At 38.7% G+C, this 23,365-nt stretch overlaps 1 protein-coding gene across 4 annotated transcripts in view; it reads right to left on the bottom strand.

The window, feature by feature from the left end:
- Nucleotides 1-22,553, bottom strand: part of GULP1 (GULP PTB domain containing engulfment adaptor 1) — a 269,468-nt gene extending 246,915 nt beyond the window's left edge. Inside the window, exon 1 of one of the 4 annotated variants that reach the window (XM_020288299.2) lies at nucleotides 21,918-22,553. The gene's annotated coding sequence lies outside the window, so the exon portion shown is untranslated. The remainder of the gene's footprint in view (nucleotides 1-21,917) is intronic. The other 3 variants (XM_020288298.2, XM_012779464.3, XM_012779467.3) reach the window with 3 other exon arrangements.
- Between the last annotated feature and the right edge of the window lie 812 nt (nucleotides 22,554-23,365).

The raw sequence follows: 23,365 nt of genomic DNA, 5'->3' as shown, positions 1-23,365 counted from the left end.
TGGGGAGTGCAAAACAAACAATAGGGCATACAGTGTCCCTGGAGGGCGCCAGCCTGCTGGACCAGGGGGTGACATGGGATCAGACCCACAGGAGAACTCCTTGCTTCCCCATTGACCTCCACACCCATCCAGCCAGGGATCTGGCTGAAGTTGGTGTGAAATTGTGGCAGGAGAAGAGGGTGCTGGAGAGTGCGGTCATTAGTGGAAAGTACCGTGAACTCCCCCGGAGCCCCATGCTAGGACGGCACCAAGAGGGGAGGAAACCAGACTGAGCTGATAGGGGAGGCAGTTAGATATCTTGCCTCTGGTAACAAGCAGGGCCAGCCCTACAGAGCTGTTCACTGTTGAGGACTCTAAGCTGGAACTGCCTTGGGCGAATAAGCCTGCACAGGGTGAGTCAGTAAGAGTGAGAACTATGACTTAAGAGGTGTGAGTCGGTGGGAAGGCGGCATAGAGGAGGCAATGGAGTGTCCTGATGACCCAGACCCCCAACCCAGCACCTGCCACCTCCTAAACAGTTGCCCCCAGTGACTGCTAGTGGGTACCCTGCTAGTGGACAAGCTGTCACCATTGAGGATGTCCACAGCCCAGACGCCGTGGTGTGATACAGTGCGGTGGGCAGATCCCCTCCCCCAGCATAGAGACTCTCCTGACAAATTCTGCCCCTACACAATCTGTGATTGGCTGGCCAGGCCTGGCTACTGAGAAGACTAATGTCAAGGGGAGTTACAGCCACTGGGGCTCCAGTGAGCCAGGCAGACTGGAGAGCTACCTCTTCCCCCTAGCCTGCACTTCTCATGCTGAAAGTGGGAGGCTCCACCCATGGAGGCAGGGTGACACAAGAAAAGCCACTCTCCCCCTGATCTAGGGTGAATCCACTGGGCCTGTGTGCAGATCAAAAGTGGGCAGTATAAATGACTTTGCTTCCCAGAACAGTTTAGGTCACCCTGGTGATCAAAACACTGGAGCTGGATCTCCTCCCCTCTAGTCAGTGGCCAACAGTCAGGGCCATGGTCAAGGAACAAATCCCCTGCGAGTGGTCACAATAGGTTCCACAAGTAACCCCTCCCATAAGGGGTACCTTCCAAGTGTGGTGGAAGAGCTCCCCCGAGTGGCAGATCAAAAAACCATAGAAGAGAGGACCCCTGTGCACCATACGAAAAAACATCAGCTGATCCAGATGAGGGGGGCTCAGCGAAAGAATTCTGGAACTATGAAGTATCAAACCAAAAACACTCCCCCAAAGAGATACATCAGCTCTCAAGAAATGGATACTGGCCAAACCCAAAACACTAAAATGACAGAAGAAGAATTCCAAAATTGGATTGTATGAAAGCTCAATGATATGCAAGAAAAAATAGATAACCAACACAAAGAAACCAGAAAGAAAATTCAGGACGTGGAACGAAAATTCACTAAGGAAATCAAGATCTTAAAGAAAAATCAATCCAATCTCCTGGAAATGAAGAATTTATTCAGGGAAATACAAAACACAGTGGAAAGCCTCAAAAATAGGGTGGACCAAACAAAAGAAAGAATCTCAGAGATTGAAGATAATGCCTTCAAATCAAATAAATTAATCACAGAGATAGAGCAGATAAGTGACAAGAGCAAAGCTTACAAGAATTGTGGGATTATACAAAGAAAAATAACCTGAAAAATAACCTGGAATCTGGAGTAAGAGGACGGAAAAACTCAAGGGTTGGATAAGCTGTTTGAAGAAATAATTGAGGAAAATTTCCCAGGTATGGCCAATAACTTAGAATTAGAAATCCAAGAGGCCCAAAGGACCCCTGGGAGATACAATGCAAACAGGAAAACACCACGACATGTAGTCATCAGACTGACCAAAATATCAACAAAAGAGACCCTCCAATAAGCTGTAAGGCTAAAGAAGCAAGTTACATACAAAGGAAAACTGATCCGAATAACGCCAGATTTCTCAACTGAAATATTACAAGCAAGGAGAGACTGGGGCCCTATTCTCACTCTTTTGAAACAAAATAATGCCCACCCTAGAATCTTGTACCCTGCAAAACTAAGCTTTATATATGAAGGAGAAATTAAGACATTCTCAGATAAGCAAAGTCTGAGGGAATTCACCAAGACAAGACCAGCCCTATAAGAAATATTCAAAACAGTGTTACACATGGAAAAACATAATATAAACTCATGAACATAAAAATACCTAAAACCTAAAGACTAAAGGCAAGATATCACAATGGCTCAAGAGAGAAAAAAAAGCAACAATGTCCAACCCAAAAGAATGAACAGTAATCTGCCTCACCAATAAGTTCTTTCAATAAATGTGAATGACTTAAACTCCCCACCCAAGAGACATAGGTTGATTGAATGGATAAAAAAAATACAAGCCAAGTATCTGCTATCTTCAGGAAACACACCTAACCTGCAAGGATGCATATAGACTAAAAGTAAAGGGGTGGATATCAGTATTTCAAAGAAGCAGAAACCAAAAGAAGTCTGGTGTGGCAGTCCTGATCTCAGATGATTTAGATTTTAAACTAACAAAAGTAGTGAAAGACACTGATGGTGAAGGGTACAGTTCAACAAAAAGATATAACAATTTTAAGTATATATGCACCCAACTTAGGTGCACCCAGATTCATAAAGCAAACCTCACTTGATCTAAGCAAATGGATTAACAGCAATGCCATAATTACCAGAGATTTCAACACCCCACTGAATGCATATGACAGATCCTCCAAACAGAAAATTAATAAAGAAATAATGGACTTAAACAAAACTCTAGAACAATTGGGTCTGACTGACATTTACAGGACATTCTACCCAAAATCCACTGAATATATGTTCTCATCAGCTCACGGGACATTCTCTAAGATTAAACATATCCTAGGACACAAAGTAAGTCTCAAAAAATTTTTAAAAATAGAAATCATACCATGTATCTTCTCAGATCACAGTGGAATAAAAGTAGAAATCAACCATAACAGAAACTCACATTTCTACACAAAAACGTGGAAATTAAACAACCTCCTACTAAATGATTACTTCATAAATGAAGAAATCAAGATGGAAATAAAAAAATTCTTTGAACAAAATGACAATGGAGAGACAAATTATCAAATCCTCTGGGACACAGCTAAAGCAGTACCTATAGGAAAGCTTATTTCCATAAATGCCTATAATCAAAAGCCAAAAAGATCAAAAATAGACAATCTAATGAATTCACTCAAAAAGCTGGAAAAAGAAGAATAGATCAACCCCAAACCCAGCAGAAGAAGTGAAATTAACAAGATCAAATCAGAACTAATCGAAATTGACAACAGGGAAGCTATTCAGGAGATTAATAAAACAAAAGGTTGGTTCTTTGAAAACATAAACAAAATTGACATGACTTTGGCTAGGCTAATGAAAAGCAGAAAAGAGAAATCCCTAATAAGCTCCATCAGGAATAAAAAGGAGATATCACAACCCATCCCAAGGAGATACAAGATATAATTTACAAATACTACAAAAACCTTTATGCACACAAACTGGAAAATGTGGAGGAAATGGACAAATTTCTAGAAACACACAGCCTCCCTAGGCTCAACCAGGAAGAAATAGAATTCCTGAACAGACCATTATCAAGAGCTGAAAAAGAAACAGCAATTAAAAATCTTCCTAAAAAGAAAAGTCCCAGCCCAGACGGTCTCACACCCAAATTTTACCACACTTACAAAAAAGAACTGGTGCCTATCTTACAGAAATTATTCCACAACATCGAGAAGAATGGAAACCTCCTCAACACTTTTTATGAAGTGAACATAACCCTGATACCAAAACCAGGAAAGGATGCAACAAAAAAAGAAAATTACAGACCAATATTCCTTATCAATATAGATACGAAAATTTTTAACAAAATCCTAGCTAACCGAATCCAGATGCTTATCAAAAAAATAATTCATCATGACCAAGTAGGCTTCATCCCAGGGATGCAGGGATGATTCAACATATGTAAATCTATAAATGTAATTCACCATTAACAGAAGCAAAAACAGAGACCATATGATTCTTTCAATAGATGCAGAACAACTTTTGACAAAATTCAACACCCTTTCATGATAAGAACTTAATAAAATAGGCATAGAAGGGACATACCTAAAAATGATACAAGCCATATACGACAGACCCATAGCCAACATCATACTGAATAGGGAAAAACTGAAAGCATTCCCACTTAGAACTGGAACCAGACAAGGCTGCCCACTATCTCCACTTCTATTCAACATAGTGCTGGAAGTCCTGGCTACAGCAATCAGACATGAAAGTGGAATTAAAGGTATACAAATTGGGGCAGAAGAGATCAAACTTTCACTGTTTGCTGATGATATGATATCATATTTAGAAAATCCCAAGAATTCCTCTAAGAGATTCCTGGAATTGATAAACGAATTCAGTAAAGTCTCAGGATACAAAATCAATACACAGAAAGCAGAGGCATTCATATACACCAACAGCAATCAAACTGAGAACCAAATCAAAGACTCAATACCCTTCACAATAGCAACAAAGAAAATAAAGTACCTAGGAATATACTTATTCAAGGAGGTAAAAGACCTCTACAGGGAGAACTAGGAAACACTGAGGAAGGAAATAGCAGAGGATGTAAACAGATGGAAATCCATACCATGCTCATAGGTCGGCAGACTCAACATTGTTAAAATGTCTATACTACCCAAGCTGATTTACAGATTCAATGCAATACCTATTAAAATCCCAACATCATTCTTCACAGATATGGAAAAAAATAATTTTATGTTTCATTTGGAACCAGAGAAGACCCCGCATATCAAACCAATTCTAGGTAATAAAAACAAAATGGAAGGTATTAATATGCCAGATATCAAACTATACTACAAAGCTGTAGTAATTAAATCAATATGATATTGGCACAAAAATAGGAATATTGACCAGTGGAACAGATCTGAGAACCCTGATATAAAACCATCCTCATATAGCCATCTAATCTTTGACAAAGCAGACAAAAACACACACTGGTGAAAAGAATCCCTTTTCAATAAATGGTGCTGGAAAAACTAGATAGCCACACCTTTCACCTCTCACAAAAATCAACTCACGCTGGATAACAGACTCAAACCTAAGGTACGAAAGTATTAGAATTCTAGAGGAAAATGTTGGAAACACTCTCCTGGACATCGGCCTCAGCAAATCATTTATGAAGAAGACCCCAAAGGCAATCACAGCAGCAACAAAAATAAATAAATGGGACATGATCAAACTAAAAAGCTTCTGCACAGCCAAAGAAATAATCATGAATGTAAACGGACAACCTACAGAACGGGAGAAAATTTTTTGCATCCTATACATCTGAGAAGGGGCTGATAACTAGAATCTACTTGGAACTCACGAAAATCAGCAAGAAAAAAATCAATCCACCTTATCAAAAAGTAGGCAAAGGACATGAATGGAAACTTTTCTAAAGACAGAATCATGTCTAACAAACGTATGAAAAAATGTTCAACACCTCTAATCATCAGGGAAATGCAAATCAAAACCACAATGAGATATTACTTATCTCCAGTGACAATGACCTTTATCAAAAAGTCCCCAAACAACAAATGCTGGTGTGGATGCGGAGAGAGAGGAACACTCCTACACTGCTGGTGGGACTGCAAACTAGTTCAACCTCTGTGGAAAGCAATATGGAGATACCTTAAAGCGATACAAGTGAATCTACCATTTGATCCAGCAATCCCACTACTGGGCATTTACCCAAAAGATCAAAAGTCACTTTATGAAAAAGACACCTGCACTTGAATGTTCATAGCAGCACAATTCACAATTGCAAAGTTGTAGAAACAACCCAAGTGCCCATCAATTCATGAGTGGATTAATAAAATGTGGTATATGTATACCATGGAGTACTAATGGTGATATAGCACATCTTGTATTTTCCTGGATAGAGCTGGAACCCATACTACTAAGTGAATTATCCCAAGAATGGAAAAACAAGCACCACATATACTCACCAGCAAACTGGTATTAACTGAGCAGCACCTAAGTGGACACATAGGAACTACATTAATTGGGTATTGGGAGGGTGGCATGGGTGGAAGGTATATACATGCATAATGAGTGAGATATGTACCATCTGGAGGATGGTCACACTCTAAGCTCAGACTTGTGGGGGGAAGGGGAGCAAGAGCATTATTTGAAACCTTAAAATTTGTACCCCCATAATATGCCAAAATAAAAAAAAGAAGAAAAAACAAATTATACAATGTTTTAAATTTGGGTGTATTTTTCTGAAAATATATAAGTTTTTGATGAAGAGACTTCAAAACAAAAACTAATTGTGTATCCCTCTACATTTTTACCTTTTGTAAGTCACAAATGACATATTAAATTGAAGTGATTCCATTTGTATTTATCATTGAGGGTAAATTTATTTTTATAAAATAGCATATTTGTCAAAATGAAAACAACATGCAATTTTACTGTAATGTTTAACAGTACAAAAATTATGCTTTAACTACATAGTAACAGTAGTTACCATATATTGACCACCTACAAAAGGCCACTCTATAGCCACTGTGTTACATGCATTAGTCATGTTTTTAATCCTCTCAAGAACCTTGCACAGAGTTATTGTCTGCTTTGTCATACAGGTTAAGAAAGAGAACCGTGTGCAATTAATTGACCTACTAAAGAGCACCCAGTTCTTTTGTAATTGGCAAATTCTATCTCCAAAAAAATCAAAGCTCAGGTTATTTCTAATATAGCCTAATGCCTTTTACTAATCATGCAGAACTATACTGAATATTGATAAATATGTGTTTCAGGTGTCAAATACTCTAAAATGTGAAGTGCTAATTTAGTAGTACCTAGAGTATAAAAGTAGACTCTTAGCACATAACTAGAAGAAAAACCCACGTACACAACAAACAAAGTCTCATCCCCCTTCCAAAGTGAATCCAATGTATTTCCCAGTGTTATGGACTGAATATTATCCCCCAAAATTTATTTGTTGTGTACCCTCCGATGTGATGGTATTTGGAGATGGGGCCTATGGGAGATAATTAAGTTTAGATGAGGCCTTAAGGGTGGGACCCTTATGATGGGATTAGTGTTCCTATAAACAGAGACATCAAAGAGCTTGCTTGCTTTTTCTTTCTCTCCCTCTCCTCTCCTCCAGCCCCCACCACTTGCCCTGTCATGGGAGGACACAGAAAGAAGACAGAACAGTCAAGAAGAGAGTCTTCATTAGAACCTGACTGTGCTGGCACCCTGATCCCAAACTACCAGCCTCCAGAGCTATGAGGAAAAAAAATTCTGTTGTTTAAGACACCCAGTCTATGCCATTTTGTTATGACAGCCTGAGCTTACAAAGACATTGGGGTACCCAAAGAAGGAACTCACTAGGTGCCTACAAACCAGCTGGTCAGCTGTGATCATGATGCCAAGTCTACTATGTTCGTTTCTGCTCTGCTTTCCACATGCTCACATCAACCACTCAGCAAGCCATTTAGGGAATTCATGAGAATTCTAAGATCCATTCCAAGCATACAATCCCTCTATGCTCTCAAACTCACCTACCTTTGCAGTACCTGTTTCCATTACTCCAAATTAAGTGTTCATATTCATAATTTAATTGAAATATGTCGATTAGAATTGACTTCCAAAAGCCATGTGGAACACTCATATTGGTTCTCAGTTTCTCAACCTCTTCCCCTCCTTTTCTTCTTCAGACAAATAATCCACTGGTCTTATCACTTAGAACTACTATACTTCCAACAACAAATATTCTGACCACAACTCCTGTAAGGCATAGGATCTCTTTATTCCTTGGCCACTTCTTTCCCTATCAATCTGTCTCATCCCTCTCTCCTCTCTTCTAACGGTTCAATCTTTAGTTCATTATTTTAACCATCTTCTAGTACACAACTTAAAGCTTCCTCACTACACTAATTTTATACTGTATTCACTTAGGAAAAAATCAGTTGTCCTCCTTATAGCTCCCAGTATCTAGGAGGAAAAGTCACAGAACTATAACAAGTGCAAGTCACTAATCTCAACTGGTCCTCAATATTTCTTGGTATTCTGATAGGCTATCCTCAATTTGCACTTGTGCTATTCTCCACAGTGGCAGATGTGACAAGTCAGTCCACATTCACACATATCTAGAGTTAGATAGAATTAAGGAGTTATTGCTCACTTCAGACCGTATGCACTTAAATTCTTAAATTTACCACAGTATCAATCGGCCAGCATGATTTAATTTTATATGTACTCACTAGTGCCTCTGGGATTTTATTTGCCAAACCTGCTCTAAGCATAATGAAGTCTCTCCCATATTAAAGAAACCTTCCCTGTAGTGTAACTCAAGTCCCATTGTGTTTCCATACTATGTCTCTTTTTCCATGCACAGATTTAGCCCATGAAAATAAATTGTCTTTGGGTACTGTTTCAAATATTCATTGTACTCCAACAATTCACCACATACGCAATTCCACCAAAATTGTTCTCACCAGTTACTAATGACCTTCATGTCAAATACAATAGACACTTTAATCTCTGGGGCTTTTTTCTTTTCTCCATTCTTTCTCGTCTTTTCTTTCTTGCTTGCTTGCTTTTCTTGCTTTTCTTTCCCTCCCTCCCTTCCTTCCTTCCTTCCTTCCTTCCTTCCTTCCTTCCTTCCTTCCTTCCTTCCTTCCTTCCTTCCTTCCTTCCTTCCTCCCTCCCTCCCTCCCTCCCTCCCTCCCTCCCTCCCTCCCTTCCTTCCTTCCTTCCTTCCTTCCTTCCTTCCTTCTTTCCTTCCTTCCACCCTTCTAACTATTTAACACTGTTGATCACCTGCTTCTTCTCAAAACATTGTTTTTATCTTAGCTTCCACAACATCCCAATCTCCTGTTTTTCTTCCTCCTCATTGGTCATTCCTTCTCAGTGATGTTTGTAGGCTTTGCTTTTTTATCTATTCAAATGTAGGCTTTGCATTTTTGGTTAAAATGTGTCCAAAATTGAGACCGTTCTTTTCCTTTCATAATTCTGCTTCTACTGTATTTATTCTGTTGATGAATGATACAAACACCCAAGTTGCCAAAACTAGAAACCTCATAATCAATATTTACACCATCCTCCTGCCTATATACTGTCTACCTTTCACAATCATTGACAAATTACCAAAAGTACAGAAAATACAAAAAGTTATTTTTTCCTAAATATCTCTGGAATAAAGTCATTTCTTATTGTCATTCCTCTAAATTAGGCCTCCACCTTCTCTTGCCTAGACATATTGGCACGGTATCAGCTTAGCTCTTTCTAAAATGCAGATGATGACATCTTGTCACCATTCCCATTATAATGCTTCAAGATTTTCCAATTGCTCTTAGAATGAAGCTCAAACCCTGGATTGTAAAGTCTTACAAAATTGGTTCCTGACTCGCTGGCTTCATCTCCAGCAATTCTAGTGCCTCTCTCCCTTCCATGCCATACTCTGGCTCTATTTTCAGTCTTCTAATTCTGTAGCTGACCCATATACTCTCCTCCTGCCTACATGCTAAAACCACTGTCTCCACACTCTCACTGCTTTTCACCAAGAAGTCTTACCTAACAACTAGACTATGTCAAATCCCCTGCCAAGAGAACCTTCTTATAATACCTAAGCTACAAATACCACCAGAGATCAAATATCTAACAGTTTAACTTACAAAAAAAGACCAAATGATGAAATCAACTGCTAAAATTGAATACAATATTTTGGTTTAAAAACTGATTTTAGTTTTTTTAAATATACTATTTATAAAATTAAAACTTAGACTATCCTAAGGACTAAAACATTTTTTGAGGTTATCTAGTCCATCTCAATGAAGGCAAATGTCAAATACTTAAGGTAAAAGCATATGTCAGACAATTAGAGACTATTAATATTAGTGATTTTATTAATGTAACTTAAATATTATCGTTTGGCAAAACCAGAGGGGAAAATGGGATTAAGAAAAAGTCAGGCTATTTCACACAACATTTTAACTTTCCTAACAAATCAAAAGTCAAAGCAAAAGTCAAAGCAATATGCAGGCACGCCTTAGTCAACAGGTTAATTTTTATGCTTTATCTAACTAAACAGGGTAAAATGAACAAATATCTTATCACTAAGAGTTACAAGTTGCTATGTCTAAGAGTGGGAGATGAGCAGCTCATTGTACCATGACAGGGACAAAAAAGAAGGAATCAAGCACCAGTCAGGAGTCTAGGCATTCAGGTTTTCAAAGGGATCACATTCTCACTAGTAAAGAGAACTACCAAAGCTGGCCTAATCCTCTAGGGGGAGTGTTGGCACCCAACCACACACTCTCACAGCTAGTATGGTGGTTAAGATAGATTACTTCCCATCCTACTATCTACCTCGGTTCCATTGTTTGCTCACTGTGGAGACTTAAACAAGTTTCCTTATCATCTACAAATTATAAAAAACATTAAGTACAACATTTACTATAATGAGTACTCTGTAAGTGATATTCTTGTTATCTTTACTCTCTTGTTCAAAAAATCCTTTTTTGATGTGGACTCTCAGGCATAAGAAAATAGATTAAAGAAAGGGTGCAGATGCTAGGAAGATCCTAATATAGACAGAGACAAATTAAGAGGGCTGCTATTTTTACTTTATCTGATTATGTTAGCACACGTGGGAGTTGCAAATTGAATTATCTGGATACTTATCCTATCTCTCATTTTATACCTGCTGTGTGTCAGGTTATATTTTCTATTAAAATTTCCCAAGCAGATAAGCAAAGGCCCTTTATGATAATTTCCATACCAAGAGGCAGTTATCCACATTCAATAACCCAAAGAATGTGGTTCCCTTCCAAACCAAGGAAAGGTCACCAAAGGGCACCCCTATTCTGTAAGGGGAAAGGGAGGCCCCAGGACAATCCCTCAACAACAACTTCTAAAAGAACAATAATCCTCTGAGAATTGCAGCACTTTGTATGCTCTGTTCTTCTTTGCCTGGCTTTCTCAGTATGGTGACTTCCTTAAAGTTGCTATGAATGAAGGTCAAGATCTCATAGAGGAAGCATCTCAAGCATGTTTATTGCATTCTTATGCAAAAAAACTAATGTGCACATCTCAATTACACTAGCGTAAGAGATCTTGTTACTTTAGATGTCTCTATCAGTGACTGCTCCCCTGATGTCTCTTTTACTTTCCTCAGGTTATTGGCTATGTCCCCCTGCAACTCAATTTCCATGCTTTCAACATCCACACTGACTATCAGTTCTAATACATTAGCCTTGCTTTTTCTTGACCAGTGACCTAGTTGCTACACTGTTTTACGGCCGGCTTTGAGCATCTGTAACATTCCCACCTACAGTTTCCTCAACTGCCTTCATCTGGACTGAATACACAACCTTCTAGCTCTCTATTTCTCACACCTCTTTATTCCCAACAAACCTATCCTTGGTGACCCTTTCCTGTTCTTTGAGCCTGTTAGATTATTCCTGGTCTGCTTGCCTCTACCTACTGCTTAAACTACTTGGGTAACTATTTTAGCTAAGAATAGTAATAATATCGTGAAATATATTTCACTCCTGCTCTTGTCAATTCTCAGCTTTGGGTAATTCCTACCACCTTTATAGCAAGATGACAAAGAGTCACATATATCTCCATACTTTGATAGAGCACATTACAAAACTCAATATGCATAATGCTAAGTCATCAAAAAAGTTAAGTCAAGAAACTGGTGACAGAAAATAATTAGACTGCTAATGATTGTAGTGAACTAGAGTTTTAGAAAACTAGTGTTAAAGAAAACAAATTCATAATACTTGTCAAAGAACAGTAAGGTAGACTTTATTCAGGAGAATAGGTGTAGAGACCACTGCCATGAGGTTTTGAAGTGGGGGAGACAGATTAGGCTCAACTTTAAATACAAAAAGGAAAAGTGGGAATTTATAGCCAATGACCAGGAGGAGAGGCAGTGGAAGAAAACTTACTAAGAATAAACATCGCAGGTAAAGGAGGAGTCCAGCTAAACTGACATAACAGGATTCTCGCTAAATGCAGATGAGGGTCATCAGACATCATCTGGGAGATGGTGGAGGGTAAGGAACCTAACTTGATAGTGATCAGCTATTGAGGATGGCTAAACTGAACAAAGAAGTCCAGAAGTCGAGACCTAGTTGAGAAGAGGACTCAGAAGAGCCTGACCAGGGTTTGGTCAAGAAGAAAATCTTGTTCATTAGCTCTTAATTAAAAGTTTACTATATGACTGCATTGTTTGATACCCCTGTGAATGGATCTACTGTTCACAGTTTTCTTTAATATTACTACTTTCAGCTTTATCTTTTATATTTAAATAGTTGTAAATTTGTTTTAACATTAGACTACAAATTTGAAATTACTCAGGCCAGGCACTGAGATTACATTAACGCTTCTCTATGTACATTTAACATTTCCAATAGACTAAAGATACCACACAACCAATAAATTGTGTCATTTTGTGAATTGACTGGACTACAAATTTATATTTCAAATTATTTTCTTTTTTATTGAGTTATCTATTGTGTGAACCTGTTAGATTATTCCCAGTTTTGTCTGCCTCCATCTCCTGATTAATTTATTCATCTCAATAAATTTGGTTGAAAAGATGATTGATATATTTATTGTATTAAAAACATAGTCTCTGGGGATTTGGAATAATAATATATTTTATAGACTAATAGCACTAGTTTACAAAACCTAAGTAGTCTACAAAATTTCTTTAATACTCTAAATTACTACTTCTAAAATGTTTATTTATAAAATTAAGATACCACTTAACTACAGCTGTAATTAGGATACTTTCTATTTTAAGTAACTGGAAATCTAGTCAAGTTGATTTGAAAAATGAAGTTGTTCATTATCTCACACAACAATAAATCCAGAAGTATGGTTAGTTACTTCAGGAACCCGAAATTCAGGTACTCCATCAAGTACCTATGTTCTTCACATTGTTATGCCATGTTTAATGCATTTATTTTGGCCTCAAGCTGGATCTCCTTGTGATGATCCCTGTAGCAACTATTCCAGACAGGACCAGTATCAAGAACTGACATAAGCTTTCTCACACGATGTTCCCTTGCTAAGTGAAAAGAGATATTTTCTACCCCTCCCTAGTCATGTCATTTCATATCAAGTGTCATCTTAATAACCCATCACTGCCAAGGGGAATAGAAACACTATGATTATTAGCTTAACATTATCTAAATTTTGCTTTATTGAGGAATGGGATTGCTTTCTCCTGAGTTGTGTGGGGAAGAGTGGACAGCTGAATAATACCAGAGAAAAGAGGAATAAGGAATGGATCTGTGTGGACAACCAACAGTGTTTGCCACAATACAAGGAAGGTGTGGCTCATAGAAGTGAAAGTAGGCTTCTTATAAATGGAAATGCATGAAATGGAAAGGAAAGTTAATGTCAGGTAGTGAATCATACCTCGATTAAGCTACTGTCATTCAATGTCATTAAAAGGGAGTCTTGAAATTCAACAAGAGAGGGAAGCAAAGAAGTGTCAATGGTGTTTGGTGTTTACCATTGCAGGAAACACAAAGTAGAAACAAAAGCTAGAAAGAGACTAAAAGAGAGTTCTCTCTCACTGTGGTCTTGAAGATATTATCAATTTTCTAGTATAAAATTATTACCTTAGTCCCATCCCTTGGAATTTTAAGGTAGTCTTGACCTACTAAACTAATTTGAGTGTGAAGCTCTCTATATTAATTTTGTTCAATTAATAGGTTTAAAGAGACTGCTCTTATCATATATTTCAAAAATAAAGTAGAGTTCATTGGGTCAAATAAATAAAACATCAATAAGAAGGTAATTTTAAAATAGATATATCTCACAGGTTGTCAAGCCAAGTGAAAAGAAGAAAGGAAATATAGAACAATAAATTATGCTATAAAATGTTTTAATTATAGTTTCCCTTCATAACAAAGTAATTTGTTACACTTGTATGTATTCTAAATTCTAATTTTTAAAACACCCAGCACATATTTAAATTTTTCATCAATAATGGTTATTAAATAATCCACATCATATAACCAAATATATAACCTTAAATAACCCAATGATGCATAGAAAAAATATCACGTTTTCATAAGCACAGAAAGTATTTATTTTTTCAATATTATTCATAAAATTTGTTAATACTGTCATGGTTACTTATTACAGCAAGTAGGAGATACAAGGAACTATTTAACATATCCATTCTTTACATATGAAAAATAAAAACTGTAAGACAAGATTCCCAGCCAAATCTTAACCCCTTCAAATATAAATACTGTGAAAAAGATAAATCTATGTTTTTAATTTACATGTTCTAAAATTAAATATAAATGTGAAATAGATAGCACAACCCACTCCTTATAATTCCAATTACATGTTAGTTAGATCTGGAGAAATAGAAAAAGAAAGAAAAATAAGATGGCAGTTTTATAAGACAATTAATCCAGTTAAAATTCTTTTTTTTTTTTTTTTGAGACAATATGTCACTTCAGAGTTTAAATAGCTAAAGTGTATGGCATCATCATAGCTCACTGCAATCTCAAACTCCTGGCCTTGAGTGATCCTCCTGCTTCAGCCTCCCAAGTAGCTAAGACTACAGCACATGCCACCATGCCAGGTTAATTTTTCTATTTTGTGTAGAGATGACATCTTGCTCTTGGTCAAGCTGGTCTCAAACTCCCGCCCTCAAGCGATCCTCCCACCTTGGCCTCCCAAAGTGCTAGGATTATAGATATGAGCCACCATGCCCAACCCCAGTTAAAATTCTTAAGAGCTTATATGTAAGTACTAATGATTATGATCAGGAACATTAAGACAGAAAGGAAAAACATCTCTATAGCTCTAAAATCCACAAGTTGCTCTACTAAACCATTTTAATGGTCTCTGTCTGGAACTGTCCCCTGCATTGCCTGCCTAATTCACCCTTGTCTTTTGTGACTTGGTCTAAGAATCACCTGCACACCTTCTTTCCACGTACTGGCTCCCTTCACACTGGTAAATACTCCTCTTCCCCATCCCTACTCCCTCAACATCCTCTTCATTGTACCTAAGAATTATATGGAAACACCAAGTTCTATTTAAGTTAATTTGAGATAGGCCTCTTACCTACTAATAATGAAGGAAACAACCACTATAAGTGATAGTCAATACATATTTATTAAATTAAACTGGATCATATCAGAATCCATTTATTTGCAGATTCAGAGTTTAAACATGAGTAATATGTTTAAACATAGTTACATTTTCCAGAATTAGAAGGGGGGCAGAAGATAACAAAGTTATATAACTTAACAGAAAACCATTGAATAAAGAAAAAATCATATTGAATAAGGAAGTCCCAAAGAAAGATTTAGTATATCATGCCTAAAATGTTGTTCTTTAAACCCTCATCTGCACTACTTAGGAAATTTCATTTTTCCAAATTAATCATAAATTTCCTAGTCTACTTAATGTAAGTAATTAAGCCCAGGATAACTCAGATGTTACAAATTTAGCTGTAGTTCTTCCTTTAAAAGAATTAAATATAATATTAGCAATATGAGAGCTCATATTGGTTGGCTGTTAAGAATTTTTAAAACTTTTCTCCTATATATCATATATACCCATGATAATGCATTGAAACAAATAATAATAATAAAATTCCAAGATAACAACTACTCTTATTATAAAGTAATACTGCTTTATATATCTGAAATATGAATAGACCTTTGCCATTTCAGATGGCATCTGTATAATTTCAAATAGTTTATTTACTCAAATTTGATAAACAATTCTCTCAAACTATATTCTAAGAGACTATGCTGAATAAATAACATCCTCTTCCTAATTATATTTAATAAGCATATACAGCATAGAAATAAACTGTTTTGAAATTAATTTACTTATAAAATTGTTCTTTCCAATAAACCAAAGTTCCTCTGTATTTATATGCACTATCAATAAAGTTCAGTATGTAGGCTGTTGAACATTCTTATGATTATAATAATGCACATCCTTAAGGAAGTAATAGGAAAGTCCAACCAAAATTCTGTATTACTACACCGTTCCTCAAAGCAGACAAAAAATGAAATAAATTACAGAAGAAACTACACACTTTGACATTTAAATTATTCTTTTTCTTAAATAAAACTACTATTAGCACTTACAAACCTATTTTAACTCACCTAGGTTGAAATCTAGGCAAATGAACCTATTTGCTGTTATAATTTTACTTTAAAACATGGCACCTTAATGGTTGTAAATGCTTATGAGAGAAATCAAGAAGCTAAAATCAAGTCTATTCTTTTATGTCAACTGTTACCCCAAATTTGCAGGTTTGTTATCATAGCACAGATGTTCTGTTGGATTTTTTTTCTAGCTAAAATGCTGTTTAAAAATGACATTACCTCATTTAAATACAAACCAAGTGAGGATAGCTTAGTTATTATTTCATCAAATATTATATGACTATAAATAGGCAAATCATTAATGATTCAGCTAGCAAATTATTTCTGCTCTTAAATGAGCATCTTTATTTCTACAAGACAGTAGACTAAAGACTGAGCCCATGTTGTTCAATCTTGCTTTTGGTTAGTAGCTCTGACAAAGTTTATTAAAATCCCTGAAATTCTTGAGAGATGGGTGGGTGAAGTTTCAGGAAACAGGTAAACATCTGATAATATTAAGAAAAAGTTGTACAATACCAAGAAAACACTACATTTATACACAATTCTCACTTCATAGTACCTTACAAACTTATACGTAGTATCCACCTTCTCAGTGGTGAATTTACCTTCTTACGGTAGTTAACTGCACATCTGCCTGTGTCCTGTTTAAGAAGAGTAGAAAAGGGCTTCCATGAGTATGTCATCATTAAAGCCGACAACCAAGAATGTGGGTAGAAGATTATGCCCACTATTTTTCTCTTCCTTCACAGTTATAAATAAAAGCCTAAAAACATCTTTAGAATTTGAAAAAAAAAAGTTAAGGATCTCTAGCATTAGTTATCTAGAAAATATTTTAAAGTAATTGTTAAAATTGGGCTCAAAAATATCAACTAATTGAAGCTATTTTTCCTTTGAATAAATACATCACAAATAGAGAAACATTAATGAACATGCATACATATGTCATAAGTGTAAGGACACACATATATAGAGGGAGAGATAGAGACAGACACAGACACAGACACAGAGAGAAACAGACCGACAGAGATTAGTCCGTTAAGACATGGAAGCTTCCAAGATCTACTCTGAACTTCATCAGAAGGCATGTGATTATGATGATATGCAGATATACTTATATAATGTTAGTAGCAAAAAACAAACATGAAATAAAGGCAGGTATTATTATCTAGATGTGCTTTCTTACTTGCACCTTAGAAAAGATGTACAAGGTTCTTCAAACTCCTTCAAAAAGCCATATTAATCTTTGCAACATAGCATAAAATATACTGGAAATCAAAATGTCTACATAAGTTAACTCACTTATTCATATTATGTGAATGAATTAGAGCAGCCTCTTCAAAAATATTCTTAAGTACACAATATTGAAAGACAAAACTAATTTCAGATTTACTACAACTATACCATTTCAATGTGAACAGAAAGTTGCCATTTACTCTCCTGCCCAATATTTGAGTCAATTAACTGTCGTCTGATGAAAAATAATCATGCATGGTTAAGTATCATTACAGTGACTGAAAACATTTTCTAAGCATCAAACAAACAAGAACTAGCTACTTGCAGAGCCTGAAAACAGTATAAGCATTGTTTTCTTAAGTTTTACTCTGGAATAATGGCTTTTAGCCATTCTCTTTAAAAATAAAGGCCTAATTTCAATTTCATATCTCCCGTGTTTGGAAGTGAAGTGATTTCTCTGTTCGAAGTTTAAACCTTCTTTCCTCTTCCAATTTGAATATATTTTAGGCTCCTACAGGAACAAGCTTAAGTTTCCTGATCTCTAAACGCATTAAAGCAAACACTATTAGATTCACCAGCCTCTAATATGTTTAGGGACCAGGGCTCATAGCAGCCATGCAGTTGACTTGTGTAACTACCTTTGAATTCATTATTATATTCAAATAAAAGACTTTATTTTATCTTTTAGAGGTTTTAGCAAACAAATTGCAATATTGCAGATTGAGTTATACAAATATATCACTCTGCCAAGTAAAATTTAAATAAAAATCAACTACTACTCAGCAATGAAGATGAGGATTTTAAAGAATTTTAATTTAAAATCAAAGGCCAAATTGGATATTTTATCCTAATATATCCTTGAACATTAACTTGTTCTTTGATGATTCATACAATAAAAGTACCCATAGTGTAAGTTTGACTATAAATCAACCCAACTACTATCTTATATATTCCTACTTTTTATAGATTCACTATAAATGATAATGTAAAATCTAAAAATAAAAGCTGTGACTAAGTATTTTACCAAAAGATTTTATCCTTGAAACAATTAATCTACACTTATTCTTTTTTCTCTAATAAGTGTACTTGTTCACCTGAAAAAAAGTTAAGCATCCATGAGTGCAACACAATACAATAAACTATAAAAATAGGTAGTATATTTTACTGACATGTCAAATTAAAAATTAAATATTTCACAATTATCATGAATCAACAAATAAGTTCATAAATTATAGATATCGACACAGACAATAAATGATCTATTGGTAGAATGTTTAAGTGGTAAATTAACATATACAAAAATCACAGAGTAAGAATTTCAGTGCTGAGATTTGAATACAGGCCTGATGGTGCATAAAAATCATGCAACAAATATTGGTTGAATCAATTAATGAATGGCTCTAAAATCTATCCTCTAAATTCTTAAGGAAATTATTGTGACCATTGGGAAAAGAAACTTTATACATCTTAAAGGTATTTTAGCCTCTCAAGTGTTATTACTGAGAAGGAAACCAAATTCTGTAAATATATTTGGTAACTTCTCATAAAAGCAAAATTGAGCTGGACTTAAAAAATAACTGGTCTTAAGTACAAATATAAACTGAAATAAAAATAAATGAATTTGCTGATTGTTCTTTTCTGTTTGAGAAAATGACTCAGCCTTAACCATAACAAAATCTCACCCAACATCCTCAAAATTAAAATTTATGATTAAACTAAAACTATAATTAAAATGTACAAGTAGTAATTTTTATAAATTAAATACAGATATGTCATTATTATATGTGTATTCTAGTTATAAATATTCCTATTTTATTTCCATAAATTCAACTGAGTCAGCTGAGTCAGAATCCCTATGACCTTTATGTCTAAAAGCCTATTAACATTATTTCATCTCTTTAATTCTCTCAACAAGCTTGTAATTATGTACAAAAAAATGTTTCTTTACTTTGCAAGTGGAAAAACTGAAACATAGTCAGGGAAATCACTTTGCTGAGGGTGATTTATAAAGTCAATCTCAGAGAGCAGGCTGATACAATCTTAAACTCACAAATCCAGAGGAAATACAAACCACAATAGAGTTTTTTATCATTCAACCCCAAGACCACAATGGTAGACCTACCTCCCTGAAAAAAATTTAAAAAAAAAGTAAAGAGATAAAACATAAATAACTGTAATACATAAAAAGAAGAGTCTGAATTGCAGTTAAGGCTTTGAGTTCCTGGCTGGTCTGGAATTAGAAGCAGTAAGGCCTCAAGCATTGGGTAAATGTGTGAAATACTGAGATCATCCCAACTTCTATTTCTTTGATGAGAGATCTATTTATTGGGATCACTTTTGGCAGACATAAAGACATGCAGGATATATTTTCCACTTTAATTCTATGACCCAAATCCATGTTATTTGAGAATACCTAATTGAATTATTCCATTTAGGTAGAAAACCATCTGCTCAAAGCCCAAGTCTTCAGTTCGTACTGCTATGAAAACAAAGAACTAAGGTCAAGAACAAGGGATTGAAGTTGCAGCAAACCCAGTCCAAGTTAAGGAGACAAATAGCAACAAATTGTGGATATTTGCACAGTATGATCAGCACCAACAGCGTCAGGCTCCCAGATATTTCACTGCAACACTGATAAGGAAGGGTCAGACTTTGCTCCTGGAGCCTTTCTTTTAATCTCATCAGTCATATCCAAGTGCACTCTATGCTTAGTTTATCTTTTGCCAAGAAGACTGATCGTAGTCATCTAAAAATTCTCATTGCAAAGAAACTCCTTGTTTAAGCCCAAGTGCAACCAACAGCCCCTTTTCAATTATCCCCCGCAACTTCCCCAGTCTCTTTCATGCCTGGCTACTGAGCTCAGTCTAGTTTGGCTGCCGGCCAGGTTCCTCTCTTTTTTTCCTTGTCAGTCGTAAAAACTTGGAAAACACTCCTGGACAGCTCAAGGAGACCTTTAATTATGCAGTGGGGCAGTACCATAGCCTGTCTGCTTTTCCAGCAAGGCTCGTAGTCGCCAGCGACTGCGCTCTCCCAACTGGTGGGTTTTCTAGCAAGCTACTTGTTTGTGTGGGAGGAAGGAGGGAAAGACTGGTAGAGAAAGGGGGCGATTTGCAAATCTGAAAAATTTCCAATTCTTCTTAGAGTTTTCTACTTCCTAACACTCACTCTAACAATTTCTCCTCCTTTAGCACCTAATCGCCTATTTGGAATTACAGACACAAAACCATCAGTATTGTGGTCTCTTACTAGTCCCAGAAGTGAACAAGCGGAGCCTTAACTAGAACACTCTGCAAAACTTTTTACTCTCAAATGTAGGTGCAACATCTTTTTTTAAAAAAGCAGGCACAAAACAAATTTATGAAATCTTTCCTTATTGACTGTATTACACTTCGTCAAACTTGCAGGCTGACTTAGCCCGTGTAAATAATGTTTGATCGCAAATGAAAGCAAGGCGAACTCAGTTGAGAAAAACTGCTAGGACCAGGGCGGGGTACCTTGACTGCCAGCCCTCACTTGCTTGGAGTTTGCCCAGTGTACCAAGGGGACCCGTCAAGCCCGACACCAGCTACGTCTTCCTTACTCTACCTTGGCACGCTAGCCCCAGCTGCAGCGTCCAGCTTCCTGCCCAAGCCCCATTCAACACTGTAAACACATTCCAAGAAAACCAGCCTGCCCAGAGTTCCCTCCCGCACACAGGGAAGTCGGCACAGCAGCCCCGGTAGCCGCGGAATGGAAGAGAATCGCTCCCGCTGCTCCGGCTGCCCCGGCTTCCCAAGTGTGCAGGGAGTGGGGCCACGGGGAGGAGGACCGGGCCGGGCGAGCCTGGCAGCCGGAGCCGGAGCCGGAGCCCCAGGTCGCATCACGCCGCGCCGCCTCGCGCCCTCCCGAAGGGGCTACCGGACGCGCCCAGCCCAAGGGTGCCCGTGTGCACGCCGCCTCTGAGTTCGGGCCCTCCCAGCTCCGGGCTGTAAAGTATCCTCGCCCGGCCGGCCTGGGAGCTTCGCGCTCCCCGCCCCCCAGCCCACATTCCCTCCCGAGCCAACAAAAGGGAGGATACGCTGGAAGTTCGCTCCTGGGTCGCCTCGCTGTGACCCGGCGATGACTCGCCAGCTCAGCCCTGTGTGATCCGCTCTCCCTCGGCCGCACTGGTCCACCGGCGCCCCGCAGCGTCCCTGCAGCTGCTGCCCACCGGCCCGGCCACCCGGACCAAAGTTACCACAAAAGGCTAAAAAGAGGCTTCAGGAGCCCGGGGACCGCTGCGTCCCCGACCTCGCTGGGCTCCCCCACCCCCTTCATCCCGCAAGCACTGCCGCGGCGGCGTCAACAGGTCTTAGGCTCCCTTCTCGCCGCACGACTCCCCGAGCCTTTCTTCAGCTGTCCTCATTTCTCTGCAACCTGCCGGGCAGCGGCCACCCGCGGCCCCGCGCCCCCTCCCCGGCACCGCCGGCCCGCGCCGCCCGCTGGCCCTCGGGGTGCCGGTGTCTAAGAGATTACCTGCTACCTGGAGGGAGGCCGGGCTCCCGGCCAGGGAGGACCCCAGATAAGTCGCGGGCTCCCCGTACCTCGCTGGGCGATGCGGTCCGGTCGGGCTGCGGGCAGGGGCGTGGGGAGCCGCCGGTCCCCGCAGCCCGCGATCTCCGCTCCAGCGCAGCCGGGCGCCGTTTCCGCGGCCGGGAGGGAAAGTTTCTGTGCGTCGACGCGGCGCTGGACTCGGGACCCTCCGGCTTCGGTCCCCTCCCTCTTCGCGCTCCCTGCCCCCCTCCCTCCTCTTCCTAATCGGCTGAAGCCAACCCGGGCGCTGGCGGCTGGGGCTCCGGGCTCGGGACTCCGGGTCGCTCCCGGCTGGGGACGCGGGGCTCCCCCTCTCGGTCAGAAGGAAACGCGGGCCGACTCCGGCTTGCGCACTTCTGGCGGTCTCCTTGGACACTTCCACACGGGACGCCTGTGTCCAAGCTCGCAGACTTTCCTCGATTCCTGACTGTGGTTTCCTTGGGGCCCGCTGGGCCGCCCGCGCGGGCGCGCGGAGCCGGAGGTGGGCAGAGCGTGGGACCGAGAGAACGCCGTCTGCGAAGGACAGGCCATGCCTCCCCCTGTCCTCGCCAGGACGGAGCGGGACCGGCCCCGCCCCGCCCCCACCCGGCCGCGTTGCCTTCTGAACCTCCTTCCTGAGGCACCGGATCAGGGCTATTCGCCTTTTCTTATCTCTATGAGTTTCCTAACAATTTTAAAATACATCTGCGGCCTAATGGGGTCGGGGGAGGGGGGAAGTGTCAAAAGAAATACGCGAGTACGAGTAAAGCATGCCTTCTTCACAGCCTCCGTCAGGAAAGCCTTGACCTAGTTGTTGCTGCAGCGCTCACCGCACCTCTACAGACTTGTTTCTTCATTTTTATTTTATTTTTTTTTTTACTGATTTTTTAAAACTCAGACAGATTATCTGCACTTTGTTATACACCTAAAAAAAAATATGAAAATTTCTTCCATCACCAGATCAGACTCATTTGATCCATTCAGATGTTTCCCTTGGAATCCAGGACTTCCAGTGTAAGGTTCCAGGGAAAACACAAAAAAACATTCTTATTGACCTTGGTAACACTTTGTGTGGGAAAGGGGGCAAGGAGGAAGAGTATTCTCGCATACGAGATTCTTGGAGAATGAGAGGACCTTTGCAGTTCAAAATTTATTAGTTACAATGTAAAAATAGATGGGAAAAGGGAAAAGGCATTTTGCAAGGATAGCAGTTATAATGTGCTACAATGGAATCCCCGGCTTAGAGTCAGGCGAGATTCCGTTCCAGACTCCATCCTTACTCATTCTGTGCCCTACGATACTCTTCAATTATAACTGCCAACAGGAATTATATAATCTAACTCAAAGTCACGGTCACACTTACAGGAGTTAAAAGAGAGTAGTGTCAGCCACAGAGAAGGTACTCAATAAAT

This window comes from Microcebus murinus, chromosome 8 (genome assembly GCF_040939455.1).
Source record: "Microcebus murinus isolate Inina chromosome 8, M.murinus_Inina_mat1.0, whole genome shotgun sequence".
Lineage (NCBI taxonomy): Eukaryota > Metazoa > Chordata > Mammalia > Primates > Cheirogaleidae > Microcebus > Microcebus murinus.
The sequence above is the reverse complement of the archived record's forward strand: the minus strand, read 5'-3'. Positions and strand labels throughout refer to the sequence as shown.